Below are 19,238 nucleotides of genomic sequence, written 5' to 3' on the forward strand. Positions count from 1 at the left end.
GGGTTTACTCAAATGCTATCCAAAGAGTTAAATTCTTAAGAACAAACACATCTCAGAGTTACAGATGTTATTTACTTAAAAACATATTTAGTTAAGACCACGTCTCTTCAGATGAAGTACACTTTACTCAAAACCATTTCTGAGGAAGCAAAGATATTGTTCCATTTTTAACATTCATTCACTCATTCATTCATTCAATCATTCCCTTATTTATTCATTCTCTGCATATCTTACTGCGCTGCTGCAGAAACACAGCCTCAGGTCCCAGGGTTTTCCACCCTTGCTCTGGAGCACAAGGAATGCCTATGGAACACATGGACCAATCCTCAAACAGTGATGTAGGGAAGCTTACATAAAGGAGTCATCCAGGTCAGCAGCTCCAAATAGGCTGGGAAAACAGGGCTTATGAGTTCCCTTAAAGAAGCCACAGAAGGTTCACTGGCCAGCCTCTCTTCTCCCATGTACAGTAAACAGACAACCCTGCATGACTTCGGCTCCTTTGAAGAATGACCAGATGAGACGCAGTATTGCATTAAAATCAGTACAGTACATGAAAGAACCAATCCTCAACTCCCAAGCTGGAAGAAAACAGGTTGTAATATAATATTGAAGTCAAGCATTTTCTATTTGCAACAAATATTATCCCTTTCCAATAGGTACATATTTATTGTCTTTTATGCAAAAATTTGATAATCTACCATCCCCTCAAATACTACTTCCCATTAACACTGTCTCCAGTGGTCTCACAAAATCCAAGAAGCAGTGGTGTGGCCCTTGCAAAGCTTGAAATTTGACATGCTAGGGACCCGGAGGTCTCCTGTCCTTGAGTTTGAGATTTCTCCTTGGTTGAGAGAAAAGGGCCTCGCTGTCCCCAGAGAATCAGGGACGGGTAGGTAGGGTGGGTGCGGAGAGAAGGCAGAAAAAACCTCACTCCCTGTAGGTCCTCATGGCAGAATGTTTAGTGCCGCCTGAGAAACCAATGCAGGGAGGCAGGGCTGGGACCCCTGGAAAGGTCATGGGTGGGGCTGCCGGGGTCTAAGGAGAATACAGTGCCTCCTAAGGCAGTGAGTAGTCCACTGGAGCCCACGTCATCCTGACAAGGGACCAGGACATGCCAGGCAGAAGATGTTCAGTGCTGAAGCTGGAGGTGGGGCAAGGAGGGCTCTAGTGCCTGGTGGGGAGGAAGTGCCCACCTGGCTTAGCCTATTCTTGTTCATGAGAGCTAAGCCTTCCAGCCAGCTAGATCCGGGGAGGGGACCCTGAAGCCAGCAGTCATCAGGGCCACTTAGAAGATGCCCCTTCACAACTTGAACCCCTTCTTCCTCTGAAGAAGGATTGAGAAGTCTCTCTTCTTCACCTTGGTCCCCCGTGGGGAGGTCTGCTTAGTTAGGAGGAAATCATAATTTCCCAAAGGGTCCATGCCATAAAAAGACGTTAGTATTGCCCGGAATCTTCAGACCTGGTGGGAAGAGGAAGATGGGTGGTCAGCTCTGCTCACAGGGACCCCAAACCACTCCACAGCCTGTGTACTGCACAAAGTTAGACCTGTGCCAGAGATGTGAGTCTCCCAATTCAGGTCCAGGACCACTAAAGTCCCCTTGCAAAGACACCTGCCCAAAGGCAAAACTCAAAAAGCACTAAACCCAAAGTTTTTAAGGAATGGCATTGAATCCATCCTTGGCAACCTCTTCTTAGAGCTGTCAGAGGGTACTCTCATCTGTGCATCCTGCTCCCCGGTCCCAGATGCCTTCACTGATGGGGATCTTAGAGCTGGAAGAAGCCTTCTAGAATGCAGACCTGTTCCCTGAATCAAGGACTGCTTGAGACAAGGCCACTGACACACTAGGAAGGGCAGGCAAAGCCCAGGCGTCCTAAGAGGGCCCAGGGAGGCCTCTCCACTCTGGGGTCTCTCAAGCTAGCGCTGACTTACTCTCTCATTCTCTTTTCCACCTGACTGTCCTGGCTTAGCGCTTGCTGTTACGCAATGCTGGGCCAGACTTCCTGCTCCTACCTCTTTTGTGTGGCTCCATCTCTAGGTCCTCATCCACACAAGGTCTCAGTCTTCTCTGAAAGATGGGCTCTCACCTACCCTGTCCATCTCACCCAGTGGTGCTGGAAGATGAGAAGACTTAGACAACAACCTCCAGGGATTCAGAACTGTTTCCCTGAGCTCTAAGGGTTGAAAAGGTGAGATCAACTCACGAAAAACAAAATAAAGTTGCCGTATTTGGTGCACGGACAGTCTCCCACTGGGGATGAGAAACAGGCACAGAGGGCCTGAGTAACTGCTGCATGGACCCGGCCCCCAGGCTGCCTGGTTCCGAGACACTGCTGTGGATATGGAGTTGCCTCCTTGGAGGCTCCCAAGGGAATCAACAAGAATTTGCTTTGTTCTGCATCATAAAACATGAATTTTAAAATGTGTTATTGGTGTCCAGAACCTTGTGATTCTTTAGCATGCACAGCTCAACCCATCCTGGCCAGGATTGCCACGTTACTGAGGATCATCCGCTGGCCTTCATGCCCGCAGGCCAGGTACAAGGACCTTGGATCTCAATCATGCCTGCTTTGCGCTAGACCATCACTGCCTGGGCCACATCCAAGGAAGACACATAACCACGTCTGGAGATGGACGTGGCAGGAGACATTCCCTGTGGGCACTGAAGGCAATGAGATGCTGACCTTCACCATTTTTGAATGTTTTTTAGGGCAGATATCCCCAGTCCCAGGGACTAGGAGTGTGCTCCTGAAGTGGCCCCATCTTAAAGGACCTCTTAGATGAGCCCCTGACTTTGATCTTTTGAAATTATCTGCACGAGCTCATAGTCCTGTGGATCTTCCTCCTCTAGGTGGTGCTTGGCCAGGGCTTTGCAGATCATGGCCAAAGCCCTGTCATTGTGGGTCAGCTGGGCATGGGTCCTGGAGCTGGCTTCCACCAGGATAGTGGCTGGGGCCCTTCAGGAGCTGTCTCAGCAGGGAGCACACAAGGGTTCCATGGCCCTCTTGTGCTTCCCTGGGAAATCTCCATGGAATGAGGGGAAGTCTTTCCAATCACTCCATCCCCATGTATAAGAACTGCATGTCTGTGTTACCGCTCACTCCCCTAAGACAGAGCCCTTTCCCTGGCCCTCAACCCACTTAGCACCTACAGGCTACTAGGGCCCCAGGCAAAGAAGCTACCATGCATGTGGGTGCTGGACTTGAATGTGGCCAGTCTCTGCCAGCTCCTTCTGCCAAACTTCAGACACTCTTTTGACCCCCAGCATATCTGTTCTCCTGAGCATTCCCCTTGAGTGTCTCCAAGGAGTCCAAGCCTGGATGTCAGCGAGGAGGAGAAGCTGGACACCCCTGGTCTGCTACATTCCAGGCCTGTGTTGGGTTATGGGAGACACCCCACCTGCATCACCCCAAATGCTTGGGCATGGGCAGAATTCAGAGTAAGATGACTCAAGTCACAGCTTAGGTACCCAGTTCCTGGCATCAAGTGAAGTGCAGAACAGGGCAGAGGGTAACATGGCACCTCAGGAAACATGTGCAGGTGGGGGCAGATGTAGCTCCACTGGCAGATCTATCCAGAATCTGGTCCCCTCACGGCCACTTCCCTGGGTAAGTCCTTACCCTCCCTGCCTGGGTGGCAGCAGCATACCCTAACTGGCTTCCCTGGGTCTACCCAAACCAGGATCAGATGTGACCCAGTCCCTGAGGCCTCTCTGATATCACTCATGCCCCCTGACCCCTTCCTCTTCACTTCTGACCTCCTGACTGCTCCTCAGTTTGACCAGTCACACATTGATCTTGGGGCTTTCCAGGCTGTCTCCTCCCTCTTCTTCTCTCAGGGGCTGCCTGAGTGGGGTCGTCCTGGGCTGTACTGGTTTGAAAGGATGTGTGTCCCCTAGAAAAGCCATGTTTTAATCCTAATCCCATTTTGTAAAGGCAGCTGTTTCTTCTAATCCCTATTCAGCATTGTATGTTTGAAACTAATTAGATCATCTCCCTGGAGATGTGATGTAATCAAGAGTGGTTGTTAAATTGGATTAGGTGACAACATGTCTCCACCCATTCGGGTGGGTCTTGATTAGTTTCTGAAGTCCTATAAAAGAGGAAACATTTTGGAGATTGGAGATTCGGAGAGAGCAGAGACTGCTGCAGCACCACGAAGCAGAGAGTCCAAGAGCCAGTGACCTTTGGAGATGAAGGAAAACACCTCCCGGGGAGCTTCATGAAACTGAAAGCCAGGAGAGAAAGCTGGCAGATGACGCCATGTTCGCCATGTACCCTCCCAGCTGAGGGAGAAGCCCTGACTGTGTTCGCCATGTGCCTTCTCACTTGAGAGAGAAAAACCCTGAACTTCATCAGCTTTCTTGAACCAAGGTATCTTTCCCTGGATGGATGCCTTTGATTGGACATTTCTATAGACTTGTTTTAATTGGAACATTTTCTCGGCCTTAGAGCTGTAAACTAGCAACTTACTAAATTCTCCTTTTTTACAAGCCATTCTGTTTCTGGTATATTGCATTCTGGCAGCTAGCAAACTAGAACACAGTCTGTCCAACCCCAAGGTGGAAGCCTTTAATCTATGTCTACTGTCTCAGGATCAAGCACTGCTTGTGCTCTTCATGGGTGTGTTTGAGTGTCTTTCCTTCCCAGCTACCAGCCTGTGGGCTCCAGGAGGCAGAGAGGGAACATGTCAGTCATTCCACATTCGCTGTCTGACCTGAGAGGGCCCCGGGGACGGCCGCCCGCCCAGCTCACTCAGACCCTCTTATACACGGTGCTGCTGTCTCCATCCAGGCTGACTAGGATGATGCAGTGGTCGCCCACCTGCTTGTTGTAGAGTGCCTGCAAGCCCACGGGTCTTTGGGGGCTCAAAGGGACTATGTTGGAGGCAGGCCAAAGAGGAGGTGGTCTAGCTGGAGGCTGCGGTGACACCGGACGACTCCAGGTGCAATGGGGAGGTCAACGCTCCATACTGTGGGGGAGAGTGAGATCAGGTTCAGCCAGAGTCTACAGGATACCTCTGGCTGACGACGGGGTTCAGATGTTCAAGGAGCTCTGTTTATATGAGTCGGGACTCCTCAACCCCTTTTGTGGGTGTGGAGAGGGGACATGGGGGCAGGGGACAGATTTTCAGGGAGAAGGGTGGGCAAACCTGCTTCTGACCACCAGGGCATTCACTGACAAGGTCCACACTGAATTCCAGATCAGGCTTGGAGGTGTCAGGCATGTGTCCTGGGAATGAGGTACATGTATCCTGGATGCTGAGGTTGTGGCCACAGAGGAGCTAGACACTGGATGAGGTGGTACTGCTGTTGTTGGGTTCAGCAATGGATTCCTGGTGGCTGGATGGAAGAGGGGCTCATTTGGGGCTGATGCCAAGGACACAGTCCACACCGTCACGTGTACCCTGCCCTTTGTGCTTTGAGCACCTAAGAAGTCACTCAGCATCTCCTGTTTGCATCAAGGGACACCAGGTCCAGAATGATGGGGCAATTGATGCTGTCACAGAGCTGGTCAGGAGTGTGCGGGACCCCAACGCTAAATTGTTGATGCCTGGATCCCATGCATAACCCAAGGCATAACCCTGAGGCAGCCTGCCCTGAATCAAGAACTCACTCGGTGCTCCAAGGCCGGGGAACATCTGGGAGTCTTGGGGCCTGCAGTGTGTTGCTGACTGACAGGTGGGGCTCCTGCTCACAGGACAGGTTGTAGCTACAGGGCAGAGGGCTGCAGTGAGGCTCCCTGAACTACAGCTCAGGGCTCTCTCCCAGAGTCTAGTAAGAAGAAAGAGGCCAGGAGTCCCAGGGGTCTTCAAGGTCAGGTGTGAGGGGGACCCAGAGCTGAGGCCACAAGCTTTCTGGGCCTGGCCTGCAGGGAGGGGCTCGATGCTTTCCACTTTCTGCCCCAGTCTTACCACTCAGACTTGCTGAGCTGCTCCACAGCCACAAACCAAGCTTCAAATTGCTCAATGGGCCTAAAGTGGATAGAGGTCCATCCCAACTGGAAGAGCTGGATCCTCAGAATGAGCTGGGAATCCTGGTGCAGAGGAAAGGAGAGGATTGAGGGGGTGGCCAGGTGGGCTTGCTGGGACAGGGGCTGCTATCGGGCTCCAGTCTTTGCTCGCTGGGGGTTCCCTCCTCATGGCCCTCTCATTCAAGACCTCCTTGTCTTCAGCACAGAATGCTCACAGCCCCTCCTCCAGGAAATTTTCTTTGATACCACCTGCTCCCCACCCCCCACAGGGCAGGTCAGTCTCATCTGTGAGAATCAAACTCTCCCTATAAAAAAATGAAAATGGATGGAGGCTCCCTCACATCTGCACCCACCCCTGCAGTGACGTCCCGAGCTCCTCACCTTCAATGCTATCTTATAATTGGTCAATCTTCCCTGTGAGACAGACAGCCCATATCCATCAGATGAAGTCCCCCCAGACCGTGACCAGACCCCCTCACCTAACTCCTGCTGTGCTATTGGGAGGGTCCACCAAGGACAGGCCAGCACCCAGAGGGTTCAGACCTATTCAGGGACCTGTGCCCCAAAACAGGGGAACCTGGAGCAAAGGCATCCAGAACTTCCAGCCTGACCATTTGTGATGACACGTGGAGAGACTGCAGCGTTAGGCAGGAAGGAACTCACCGGTCTCTCAATCTGTCCCACCAGCCGACCTTGCTCTCCCTGCATGCTTGAGGGAGAGGCCATGTCCAGCTCAGCCACCACCTTTTGTAGCTGTGAGGTCAGAATGGGATGCACAAAGGAGATGTGGGATATGGCTTCTCAACACCCTCTACTTCATCTGGAAGTGGACATGACACCCCAGCTCCCAGTGGTGTATGACACTCCTATGGATGAGCCAGTCCCAGGGCTGACAGGTTGGGGCTCAGGGAGGGAATCTCCCCCCCAAGCCTCAGGGTCATGACACCCCCTTTCCTGGTCCCCAGTACCACTCACATCCCGAGTGTCCAGATGAGCTATATTCTGGCAGATTCTGACAGGAACATCCATAGGTGGGGAATGGTGGCCTGGATGAGAAACAGTGGCATCAGATGTGGGGGGAGGATTACAGACTCTCGAGCCCACCCATGGCCCCTGCGCTGAAGTCTCAGTCTCAGACTCCGACCCCCACCAGGACCTCCCACTGCAAACATATGAAACTCAGCCACCTCCCACCAAGTACCCCTCCCAGCCCCATGGGCCACAATAGTCCTGCTACTCACCTCCAAAGGATAGCTTTTGGCAAATCACAAATCATATTGGTCGTTGGAACCCTTCATCCCCAAATCCATCTTTAACTGGGGTTTTCCAAGGTCTTCCTTTGACTGGCTACAAATAAGGCTTCCTATGTACTAGCTGGTCAAACCACAGTCCTCAGGGTCCAGAAGAGGTCACAGCTCATGGAAGCTTCCCAGGCATGGTGGCACCAGAGGCAGCGGTGCAGGAGGCGGGAACCCTATGCAGTCCTGCTCTGCCCCTCCCTGGCCTCAGGCACACTCACCCACTCCCACCTCAGCCTCTCCTGCCCTCTCTTTGGCTTCATCTCCAGAATCCATGGAGGTCCCCTCCTGCCAGCATGGAAAGCAAGGTCAATGAGGCCATCCTCTCCTCACCTCATTGTCCCTGCTCATGACTGTAGCCTTGGACAGCCTGCCCACATCAGCTGACAGAAATGCTGCTGCTACCTGAAGGGAGCTGAGATTTGGGATGGGAATCACAGCTGCAACACACCCTGGGTGGGACCTTGAGCAAGTGGCCCAGCCAACCAGAACCTCTTAACTCATCTGCAAAGTGCAGGCGAGAACTGTGCCCCAGAGGACTCAGGGTTATTTTCTATTATGGGATGCTTTCTCCAGCACCTTCTCCACCTTGGAGCCAGAGGAAAGCTTGCCCATAGCCCTGTCTTCCCTTGAATCTGCTGCTGTGTCATGAGGAAGGCCCCACAGTGTATCCTCATTATTTTACCAGAAGAGGATACAGGGACCACAGAGGGCCTGACCCTGGCCCTGCTGGGAATTGGAGGAGTCACAGGCTCTGCCAAGCTTGGTCTGAGATGAAAGTACCTCACCCCCCAGAAATGCTGCCCAGGATTATCCTGCCCTCATGCTGTTTGGCAAGTACCGCAGCCAGACAAGTCATGAAGGAGAGGGAAGGGGTGGAGCTCTGGAGGCTTAGTCAAGCAGCTCCTTCCTGCCCTGGGCCACTGGAGATTCTGTCCCCTAATGTCTGCCCAATGTCATACAAATGAACCCTCTCCCCAAGAAGCTCCTTGGGTAGTTCCCTCTGCCAAGAACTCTCTCTTTATCCATCCAGGAAGGCACCTGCATTGGATCTGCACCTTCTGGCCAGCCCCAACTGCCTTAGGACCCTGGGGTGGAGAAACCCCAGGGTCCTAAAGCAGAAACCCCAGCACCTGCTCTCATTTGCACACACTTTGGGCCTAGGTCAGGAGGCTTCCTGGCCATTGCCTTGGGGGAACACTCCATGCTATCTCTGCGACCAAGATCAGGCACAGACTGTGTCTGCACATACCCCCAGCCTACTTTGAAAGGAGATGACAGCTTCTGTGACCAGGTTTAACATGTTGAATGGTGGTTGCCCAACCATCACTACTTGGCTTCCATGCAGCCACCCATGATTTTAGGCATGAACAAAAAGGGCCCATCAGGTTTCCCAACCCTGCCACAATGATCCTGTTCCTCATGCCTCCTGCACACTGAAAGGAGGAGGGATATGGGGCTACACAGGCAGGATGACAAAGCCATCATTTCCTGAATTGTTTGAACTTGGGCCTCCTTGACTTACTTTTGGGAACCCCCTGGCCAAGGGACATTGTGGTGGAGGGTTGAGCCAATATCTACATGTATGGAAAAATGTCTCATTCCCAGGTTTCCTGAGGCCAGATCCTCAAGCTCTATGAGTGCAACACAAGAACATGTTCATCTCTCAAGTATCTCTGTCTGAGTGAGCTGGGTAGGGGACAGTTATGGAATCTAAGTGCCTTGGAACCCTGGTAAGCAGGGAAGTGAGGTTACCTATCTCCAAGGCAGTGAGGTTACCTCCTTGTGTTCCCTTAACTGAAACTTCTCAACAGAAAGGACCTCCATGAAGCCTCTCAAGACTCCTGACTTCTCATCCTTCTCAACCATGTTATCCTACTAACTTGACCCAGTTTCCACAACACATCCCTCCCCACTCCTTTTTGGGAAGACCCAGGTATACACAGGGCCCTGATATATGGAAACAGAGCTCAATTCAGACACAGCTAATTCTTTGTTAAGTCTTGTGACCATGGTGTTGTCATTTTTATCCTCATTTCATTATCTCCCCAGTCTCCACACCTACACAATAGGGCCATTCTGTCTACAACTTGGGTCGTCAAGTGGATGTGAGATAAGTGTACAAGCCATATATAGTTTCAGAGTGGCTAACATGGAAACAGAGAAGAAATTGTTACAAGTGGTGCTTCATAACATGGAACACCACACACAAGAGTGCTGAGTGCTGGCTGCATGATCTTGGGAAAGTCAGATACCTCCTTGGTCTTAGTTTTGAGTTGGCACCATGAAGAATTTGAAATTAAATGGAATTCAGTTATTTTTTCTCTCTGGCATGAAACTTTCCAATGGCTCCCCATTCTTATTAGAATCAGACCCAGGTGGCTCAAATGGGCCAATACTGTGAATGGCTTAGGTCAAGCTGGCCCCAAAGTATAAGGTTCGTAGAAGACTCCAAGGAAGTGTTCTCTGGGCACAGGCTCAAAGACAATCCAATGAGGATGGGTGGGTTAGGGAAAGAGAAATGCCACATAGGGAGGGGGTAGCTTTCAGAGGCAAAAGTCTTGGTCTGTTTTCAGAATGAAAAAGTGTCCAGTGAGGCTAGAACATGGGGTGGAGAGAGCATGCTGGATAGTATATTGTGAGAAGAACACAAAGAATGTGGTGCAAGGGATTTAAGTGGTGAAGATGGTGATCAACAGGACGTGGGCCAGGCTGTCTCATCACAGCCTCAGCAACCCACAGCTGAAGGAAGCCTAGTGGGCACATGTTGCCCCCACCCAAATCAGAATCTTGAGCATCACCTATGGGCAAGGAGGTCTACCTCGATGTCTTCTTTTGCACACTGCAGGTGCTATGGCAGCTGGCTGCCTTCTCCCTGTGTAGGAATGCTGGCTGGTAGGCCCAGAGTTGACTACTTGTCAGAGCAGTTGTTCATGAAGCATCAAACCTAGACAGGCCTTTGACCTTAATGTCACTTAATGTTCTCCACGAGTGAAGGATGGGTGGAGCAAACTACCCAATATCCAAAAGGTCGGAGATGATTTTGTGAATATCTAAGCCTCTTTCCTTTCAGCTGTCTCACATTCATGCAGTTATTCAACTAAAATTCTGACAGCATCTCTGTGTCTAGCAAAATGGAGAGGGCTTGGGACATCATCCATGACTTCTTGGAGCTTACAGCTGGGAGGGAGTAGAAGTAGCATATCAATCTGGTAAATGCTGACATACAAATGAGGAGAAGCTCTCCTGAGGACACAGATAGACCTCCTCTACAGTCTGTGTAAAAATCCAAATAGGCTTTCTCTAAGTGATTGTAGAAAGGATTCACTGGGAATTATCCAGTTTATGTGACAGACATGGTGAGAATAACATGCCCAATGGGTGGGAAGCATAAGCAGTTAATTTCTGCATCAAGCCTTAGAGGTTCTGTGATGATGTTAGACTATATTGGAGGGAAGGGAGACAACTAAACCTAAAGAAATGACATGAATACTAAGATGCTGGGACCCAATTGCAAGAGGATGCTTCAGAATGATATTAGGGTTAATCTTGTAGTATATTCATTAAAGTGATATCTCCCTAGTGATTAGCTAGGGTTCTCTAGAGAAACAGAATCAGCAGGAGATATCTGTAAACATAAAATTTTAAAAGTGTCTCACGTAACTGTGGGAATAGAGTCTGAGGTCTGAAGGGCAGGCAACAAGCTGGCAGCTCCAATGAAGAGCCTCAATGAACTCTCAAGAGAGGCTGATGGCTGAAGCAGGAAGAGTGATCATCTCTTCTGAGTTCTCCTTAAAAGCCTTCCAGTGATTAGATTAAGCACCATTCACTGAAGAAGACATTCCCCTTAGCTGATTGCAAATGCAGTTAGCTGTGGGCGCCACAAATGTGGTCATGATTTTAGTCCATAAAATGTCCCCATAGAAACAGACAGGCCTGCACTTGCCCTACCAGACAACTGGACACCACCACCTAACCAAGTTGACACATGAACCTCACCATGACATATGCCAAATAAATTTTCTCCTTTGGAACATTGAAATAGCCTCATTCCTCAACACACGTAATAGGAGGTAATCTCTCTGAAAGAATTTTTCTATTTAAAAGATTTTCTTAGTAAATTTCAAGTGGAAACACACATAAAATACATTTTCATCTCTTTTTAATCTACTTTGTAAGGGAAAACTAATATAGAATTAATCGTATGTAAAGGGAAAGAATAATTTGTGTACTTTGTTATGGCTCTTACATGTATTAGTCTTCCTTGTACATCTCTTAACAAAGCAACAAAAGAAACTTAAAATTGTCCTTCTTGGGACAGAAGCTCCTCTTTATGTGTCCTTATAAGATGATCCCTTCAGGGAGAAGGTAGAAAATGGATAGCCATGCCTGAACGCCTTGATTAAAAAACCTGAGATTCCCCTGTCACAAAAACCAAAACCAAGGTTTGTGGAATCAAGGTGATGTTAGGCTAAGGGCATCCATAGGTTTCTGAATAAAAGGAAAACTTTGTAGAGTTTAGGATGAAGAAAGAAAAAGTGGGAAGCATGAGTTTTGTGGTGTCATGGAGTGGGGGGCTGTAAAAGTCTAGGAAGAGGCATAGGACAGGGAGGAGGCACCTTTGAGGAGGGTGTGAAAGGCCAGGCAGGGGGCCAATAAGGAACAGAAAGCAGAGCTAGGGGGCAGCACAGGTGAGTATCTGAGAAGTAGTGAGAGGAGGAAAGAAATTGGCTGGAGAAAGAGGACAGAGAAGATCAATTTAGGTAAAGTAGGGATTAAAACTGACCCTGAAATAAGACTCTTATGAGTTGTTAGGTTTTCTGAAAGAGGTGGGCAGAAGACGGCAAGGCAATAGGCCCCAGATCTAGGGCAGGAGTGGGCTGCGCAGATATTTTGCCTGAGCCAAGGCTGTGGTAGAGCTCACAAAGACAGATACTTCGGTAGTAAGTGTGGGATAGTGTGCTCCAATATACCAGCCACTACCATAATCTTCTGATTTTTAAAAAGATTAAAATAAATGTTTCATTGGAGAAATTGTAGGTTTACAGAAAAATCAGGCATAAAATATATAGTTCCTACCATATACCACCCTATTATTAACACCTTTCATTAGAGTGGTACACTTGTTACAATTAATGAAAGAGCCTTTTAATATTTGGACTGTTTACTACAGTTCATCCCTTACAATAGGGTTCACTGTTTGCGTTATACAGTATTGTTTTATTTTAAACAAATTTTATTGAGACATATTCATACACCATATAATCCACCCAAAGTAAACAATGACTCCAGTATCATCACATAGATGCTCAATCATCACCACTGTCAATTGCAGAAAATTTCCATTACTCCAAATAATAATAATATAAATAATAACATAAAATAAAAATATAAGGGAAAACCCAAAATATCCCACACTGCTTATTCCCCTCATTGTTGTTCCCAATTATTGGTAAGGTACAATTGTTATTATTGATGAAAGAATATTAAAATATTACTAATTATAGTCCATAGTTTGCAACTGGTAAATTTTCTCTCATATACTACTCTCTATTAATTCCTTGTAATCGTGTTGTACATTTGTTCTACTTCATGCAAGAAATTTTTACATATGTATGGTTAATCAATGTCCTTGTCCACCACAACAGTCACTGTGTTATACATTCCCATATTTTATCCTTTAGTATTCTAGTTTGCTAAGGTTGGAATGCAATATGCCAGAAGTGAAATGGCTTTTAAAAGGGGGAATGTAATAAGTTGCTAGTTTACCGTTCTAAGGCCGAGAAAATGTCCTACCTAAAACAAGTTTATAGAAATGTCCAATCTAAGGCATCCAGGGAAAGTTACCTTGGTTCAAGAAGGCCGATGATGTTCAGCATTTCTCTCTCAGCTGGAAGGGCACATGGCAAACATGGCCACATCTGCTAGCTTTCTCTCCAGGCCTCTTGCTTTATGGAGCTCCCCAAGAGGCATTTTCCTTCTTTATCTCCGAAAGTTGCTGGCTGGTGGACTCTCTACTTCATGGTGCAGCAGCGTTCTCTCCTCGTTCTCAAAAGGTATTCTCTTCAAAATGTCTCCTCTTTTATAGGATTCCAGTAAACTAATCAAGACCCACTTAGAATGGGTGGAGACATGTCTCCATCTGATCAAATTTAATACCCACAATTGATTGAGCCACATCGCTGTGGAGATAACCTAATCAAGTTTCCAACCTATAGTGCTGTATAGGGATTAAGAAAAACCATTGCTCCCACAAGATTGATTAGGATTAAACCATAGCTTTTCTAGGGTACGTCCTTTCAAACAAGTGCATCTAGCCTTCCTTTTGGTGACATACATGACTCTAAACTACTCCTTTCAACCACATTTACCTAAATTCAGCACTATTAATGATATGCTACCATCATCTCTATCCATTTCCAAACACTTAACTTCAACCTAGTAAAAAACTCTGCACCTGTTAAGCAACTGCTTCCCATTCTCTAAACTTATTCTATTCCCTAGTAACCTATATTCTAAATTTTCTATCTGTGAGTTTACATACTATAATTAGTATGTATTAGTGAGACCATACTGTTTTCCTCTTCCGTCTGACTTATTTCATTCACCATAATGGCCTCAAGGTTCATCTGTGTTCTTGTGTGCATCAGGGCTTCATGCTACCTGACTGCTGAGGAATATTCCATGCTACCTTACTGCTGAGTGTGTATATACTACAGTTAGTTTATCCATTCATCCCCATTGACATTTGGGTTGTTTCCATCTCTTGGCAATTGTGAATAATTCCACTCTGAAAATCCGTGTGCAAACGTCTGTTTGCATCCCTGTTTTCATATCTTCTAGATTTATACTGAATGGCAGATTTGCTAGATCATAAGGCAACTCTATACTTAGCTTCCTGAGGAACTGTCAAAGTACCTTCCACAGCAGCTGTATCATTTTACATTCGTACCAACAGTGAATACGTTTTCATCTCTACATCCTCTCCTACACTTGTGGTTTCCTGTTCTTTAATAGCAGCCATTCTAGTAGGTGTGAAATGATATCCCATTATGGTTTTGATTTGCATCCTCAAAATTGATACCAAAGATGATCATCTTTTCGTGTGCTTTTTAGCCATTTGTTTTTCCTCTTTGGAAAATTGTTTACTCATATCTTTTGCCCATTTTACATTGGGTTGCCTTTTTATTGTTGAGTTGTAGGATTTCTTTATATAATCTGGAATTCAAATCCTTATCAGATATGCATTTCATAATTTTTTCTCATATTGAGTTGGATGCCTTTTCACCCTTTTGACAAAGTCCTTTGAAGCACTGAAGTATTCACTTTTGAGAAGGTCCCATTTATATAATTTTTCTTCCATTGCTTGTGCTTTTGTATAAGGTCTAAGAAACTACCTCATAACTGGATTTGAAGCTATTTCCCTATATTAAAAAATGCTTTAGTACTGGCCTTTATATTTAGGTCTTTGATCAATTTTGAATTAGCTTTTGTCTAGGGTATAAGAAAGTGGACAGCTTTCATTCTTTTGGATATAGATACTGAGCTCTTCCAGCACAATTTATTGAAGACAGGATACTTTCACAGTTGGGTGGATTTGGGAGCCTTGTCAAAAATAATCTGATCATTGATTTGAGGGTCTATTTCTCAGTTTTCAGTTGAGTTCCAATGATGATATGTCTACCTTTATGCAAGCAGTATACTGTTTTGACCATTGTCACTTTATAATATGTGTTTAAGAGAGGAAGTGAGTCCTTGCTCTTCATTATCCTTTTTCAACATGCTTTTGACTATTCTAGGCCTATTACCTTTTCAAATTTGATAATTATCTTTTCCATTTCTGCAAAGTAGGCTATTGGGATTTTGATTGGTATTGCATTGAATCAGTAGATCAATTTGGATAGAACTGACATCTTGATGACATTTAGCATTACAATCTATGGACATGGGATATCTTTCCATTTATATGGATCTTTAATTTCTTTTAGCATGCTTTGTAGCTTTGTGTACAGATCCTTTACATCCTTGGTTAAGTTTTTTTTCCAAGATAGTTAATTCTTTTAGTTGCTATTGTAAATGGAAGTTTTTATTGATTACCTCCTTGGATGGATCATTGCTAGATTATAGGAATGCTACTTATTTTAGCATGTTTATCTTGTATCCTATCACTTTGGTGAACTCCTTTATTAGCTCAAGTAGCTTTGTCATAGTTTTTTTTTTTATTTCCTAAACATAGGATGATGTAGTCTGCAAATAGTGAAAGTTTTACTTCTTCCATTCTGATCTGAATGCTTTTAATAGCTAATCCCTCTTTCTCAAATGTTTTGGAAGAGTTTGAGCAGGAATGATATCAATTTTAATCTTGGAATTCTTGGTAAAATGTTTTTGGTGCAACCATTGAGTCTTGGTCTTTTCTTCACTGGAAGATTTTTGATGACTGATTCAATCTTTTTACTTGGGAATGGTTGACTGAGTACTTCTATTTTCTTCTCAAATCAGTGCCAGTTTTTCCATATGTTTTGGGAAATTGTCCATCTCATCAGCATTGTCTAGTTTATTGGTGTACAGTTGTTTATAGTATGCCCTTACGATATTTCTTTATTTCTTCAAGGTCTGTTATAATGACCCCCTTCTCATTCCTGGCATTGTTTATTTGCATCTTCTCTTTTATTCTTTCTCAGTCTAGCTTTGAGATTTTATTGATCTCAAAGAGGCAACTTTTGGTGTCATTGTTTCTCTCTATTTTTTGTCCTCCTTTTCAATTATTCCCCCTCTAATCTTTCTTATTTCTTTCCTTCTGCCTGCTTGCTTTGGGATCAGTTAGCTCTTTCTTCTCTAGTTCTCCAATTGTTCAGTTAGGTCTCTGGTTTAAGTGCTTTCTTCTTTCTTATTGTAGTCATTTAGGGTTATAAATACCCCTCTCAGCATTGCCTTTGATGCATCCCATAAGTTTCTATATGTTGTGTTCTTGTTTTAACTCATTTTGAAATATTTACTAATTTATCGTGCAGTTTCTTCTTTGCCCCACTGATTGTATAAAACACGTTGTTCAACCTCCATACATTTGTAAAATTTCTGCTTCTCTGGTTGTCAGTGATTTCCAGTTTCATTCCATTATGATCAGAGAAAGTGCTTGTATAATTTCAATCTTTTAAAAATTCATTGAGACCTGTATGTGCCCCAGCATGTGGTCTGTCCTGGAGAATGATCCATGGTGGGCACTTGAGCAGAATAGATATCCTGCTGTTTGGGGATGCAAGGTTCTCTATATATAAAGGCTAGCAACTGTGGGTCAGTCCGGTTCTTTCCTGCTGGTGAGACATGGTACAGTCATGGTCTAACTTGGGTAGGAATGTTAAATCTCTTGGTCCTGCAGTCTAGAACCTTTTCATATGTGAGATCGGGTTCCTGTACCTACGTTATTTTCACAAACAGAGAGAATGTGCTGAGAGACTGAGTTCCACAAGGAGCCTGGTACCCATCCCCCACATCCAAGGCTGGCAGTTTTGGGTGCATCTGCTTTCTACTCAGCAGGCTGCAGAGGTCTGAGAGAGAAATGGAGGCCCTCTGCTCAGGAAAAGAGGGGGGCATGGGATAGTCATGACCCAACTATTGGTCAGTAAAATAGGACAGCGGGGTTCCATAGATTTAGCCCATTTTGGACAGGTGCCCACAGCTGTGTGGCGGTGTTATCCTCACCCACCATAGAAGCAGAGGGGTCAGAGGGCTAAAAAATAACTTACTTTTCTTTGTAAGACTATGTGGAATAGGATGCTGAAGAGTGCCATCTGTTGGGACGGCTGAGAAAGTGTGGTCTGAGAAGCTGTTTTGCTCATCCTTTCTCTAGAGACTTTTGGAAGGGGCCTGGACCCTTGCATGGGATTGTGGCTCTGGCTTTGGTTGTGATACTGACCAGCCATGTCTGAGAACCGAAGCAACAAAAAAATCATAGACAAGAAAGGGAAATCAAATTTCAAAATTATCTTATCAGGATAATCAAGTCCCCAGAAACTGGCAAAAAATTACTAGGCACACCAAGAAAAAAGAAGGTATAGCCAAGCTAAATGATTAAATTAAAAAGACCAAGAGAAACATAATTTGGAATAGCTAATCAAAGATGTTCAAACAAAGCTAAATAATTTCAATGAGCTGGTTAAAGAGATAAAGGATATTAAATAGACGCTCAGGAGAGCATGAAGAAGAGTTTGAAAGAATACACAGAGAAACAGCAGATTCTACAGAATATGAAGGGTATTTTGTTTCATGTAGGCAATATTTAGGAGTGGAAGGCATGATTTCATTAACAATTTGAACAATTTATTGATTATTTAAAAAGGCTTTTCTTGGATTTTCTGATTATTAATTCAAAATGACTACATAAAACAATGCATGCATCGACATAAATAAGTATAATGAACAAGCAATCATAAGACACTTTTAAACCTGGCCAGCAGACTGTAAAAGTAAAAGTGCATGCACCAGCAGGAGGGGGAGGGGAAGGGAGAGAGGGAGGAGGAGAGGGAAGGGAAGAGGGAGTAGGAGGGGGAGGGGGAGGGAGATTCTCACCAAACTGGGGAAAGCCCCACATCTGATACTTCTGGCTGGGGAAGTCCTGGACTTCAGCCGATCAGAGACCCAGTTGGTCCACAGGGTCCCAGACAGAGTGTCCCCTCTTGACTGAGACTTCCAAAGTCTGCCTGGGCAGGGACCAATATTTACACAGGCTATTCCTGGAGGTGGAGTGCTCTTGTGCACATACTCAGGAGGGGCTAGTTCCTGGTTACAGGCACATGGTCTTCTTACTGATTAATGCATCATGAAGCACCCCAGAGGAGGGAGCCACCCTCCCTGTGAGGGCTTCATGATGTCTGTAGCTTATCTTTAACTAGGACCTGGGCCAAGAGGTCTAATTATCCATTTGCATCTGTGCTTTGTCAGAGATAACATTGTTTACCTGTAAGATCAGTGCTCACGTGCAGTTTCCTGCCTGGGTTATGATTCAGTCTCACTTCTACATTTATTTCCCTTCCATTTGGCCTTTAGACTGAAACATAACGTTAAAGAAAGAGAGAGTGAACATAGCATCAATAGACTTCAAATTAATGAGGCTATGCGTAAGAAATCAGTTTAACAGAGACAGCAGGTTCACATAAACTTAAAAGGGGAAATAGGAACAGCAACAATATGCTAAAATAGCAAGAACAATGATTATCACAATTATTGTTATTATTGAAAATATATTCATTAATCCCATTCTCCAAGATAGACTTAAATTATTAAACCATGACTTAATGGGATCCATCCCTAGAGTTTCAATTGTTTTTATGTGATGCTGTAAATATTTCATTGAGTACTATTTTTTTTAATTATCTGGAATATGTATACAACATTAAGTATGTAAGAGAGCACATATTCCTCCTTGTGCTGCCCTTAAGATATCTAAACCCATCCTATTTTGTAAAAGTACTATTTTTATTTGGGTAGTTTCCTGTGAGAGTAATAATAATCCAGTTTTTGTTTCATTTAATGTAGCTGCTGTATGTCTGCTAAGAGAGTCAAGTTCTCTAATCATTATAATAGCTGTAAAAGGGGTAAGAAGATACTTAAGGGGTAAAACAACCACGATGTTTGTTTAACTCTATACTGTTCCAGAATCGCAGACCAGTCCATTCTGTTGCATCAGCAGGTTTAACAGTCCAAGCCAAACTGGATTCAGTTCATTCTGGAAAGAGAATACATGTCCAGCACTTTGACTGGTTGTAAACTTCAGATGCGGAGTAGAGCCAGCCCAGAAGAGTGTTTGCCATGCCTGACATCCGTAACACAGGGAGTAATATCTATTATTCACGTAAACAACACCGGTTAGTTGGAATGAAATAAACTTATTCATCTCCAGAATAGGTAATTCCTAAAGTGTTGTTAATTCCTTGTATGACTATTTCTGCTGCTTTTGGAATAAAATGAGCAGCT

General features: G+C 45.3%; 1 pseudogene across 1 annotated transcript in view; it reads right to left on the reverse strand.

Moving 5' to 3' along the window:
- Positions 1 to 586: 586 nt before the first annotated feature.
- Positions 587 to 19,238, reverse strand: part of LOC143661341 (phosphatidylinositide phosphatase SAC2 pseudogene) — a 68,000-nt pseudogene continuing 49,348 nt past the window's right edge. Inside the window, exons 6-11 of the transcript XR_013164516.1 lie at positions 6,946 to 7,016; positions 6,634 to 6,723; positions 5,614 to 6,033; positions 5,150 to 5,339; positions 4,822 to 4,969; positions 587 to 1,459 (exon numbers count right to left, since the gene is read on the reverse strand). The product of XR_013164516.1 is annotated as a phosphatidylinositide phosphatase SAC2 pseudogene (transcript). The remainder of the gene's footprint in view (positions 1,460 to 4,821; positions 4,970 to 5,149; positions 5,340 to 5,613; positions 6,034 to 6,633; positions 6,724 to 6,945; positions 7,017 to 19,238) is intronic.

The sequence above is a fragment of the Tamandua tetradactyla genome, chromosome 17, assembly GCF_023851605.1.
Source record: "Tamandua tetradactyla isolate mTamTet1 chromosome 17, mTamTet1.pri, whole genome shotgun sequence".
NCBI classification, from domain to species: Eukaryota; Metazoa; Chordata; class Mammalia; order Pilosa; family Myrmecophagidae; genus Tamandua; species Tamandua tetradactyla.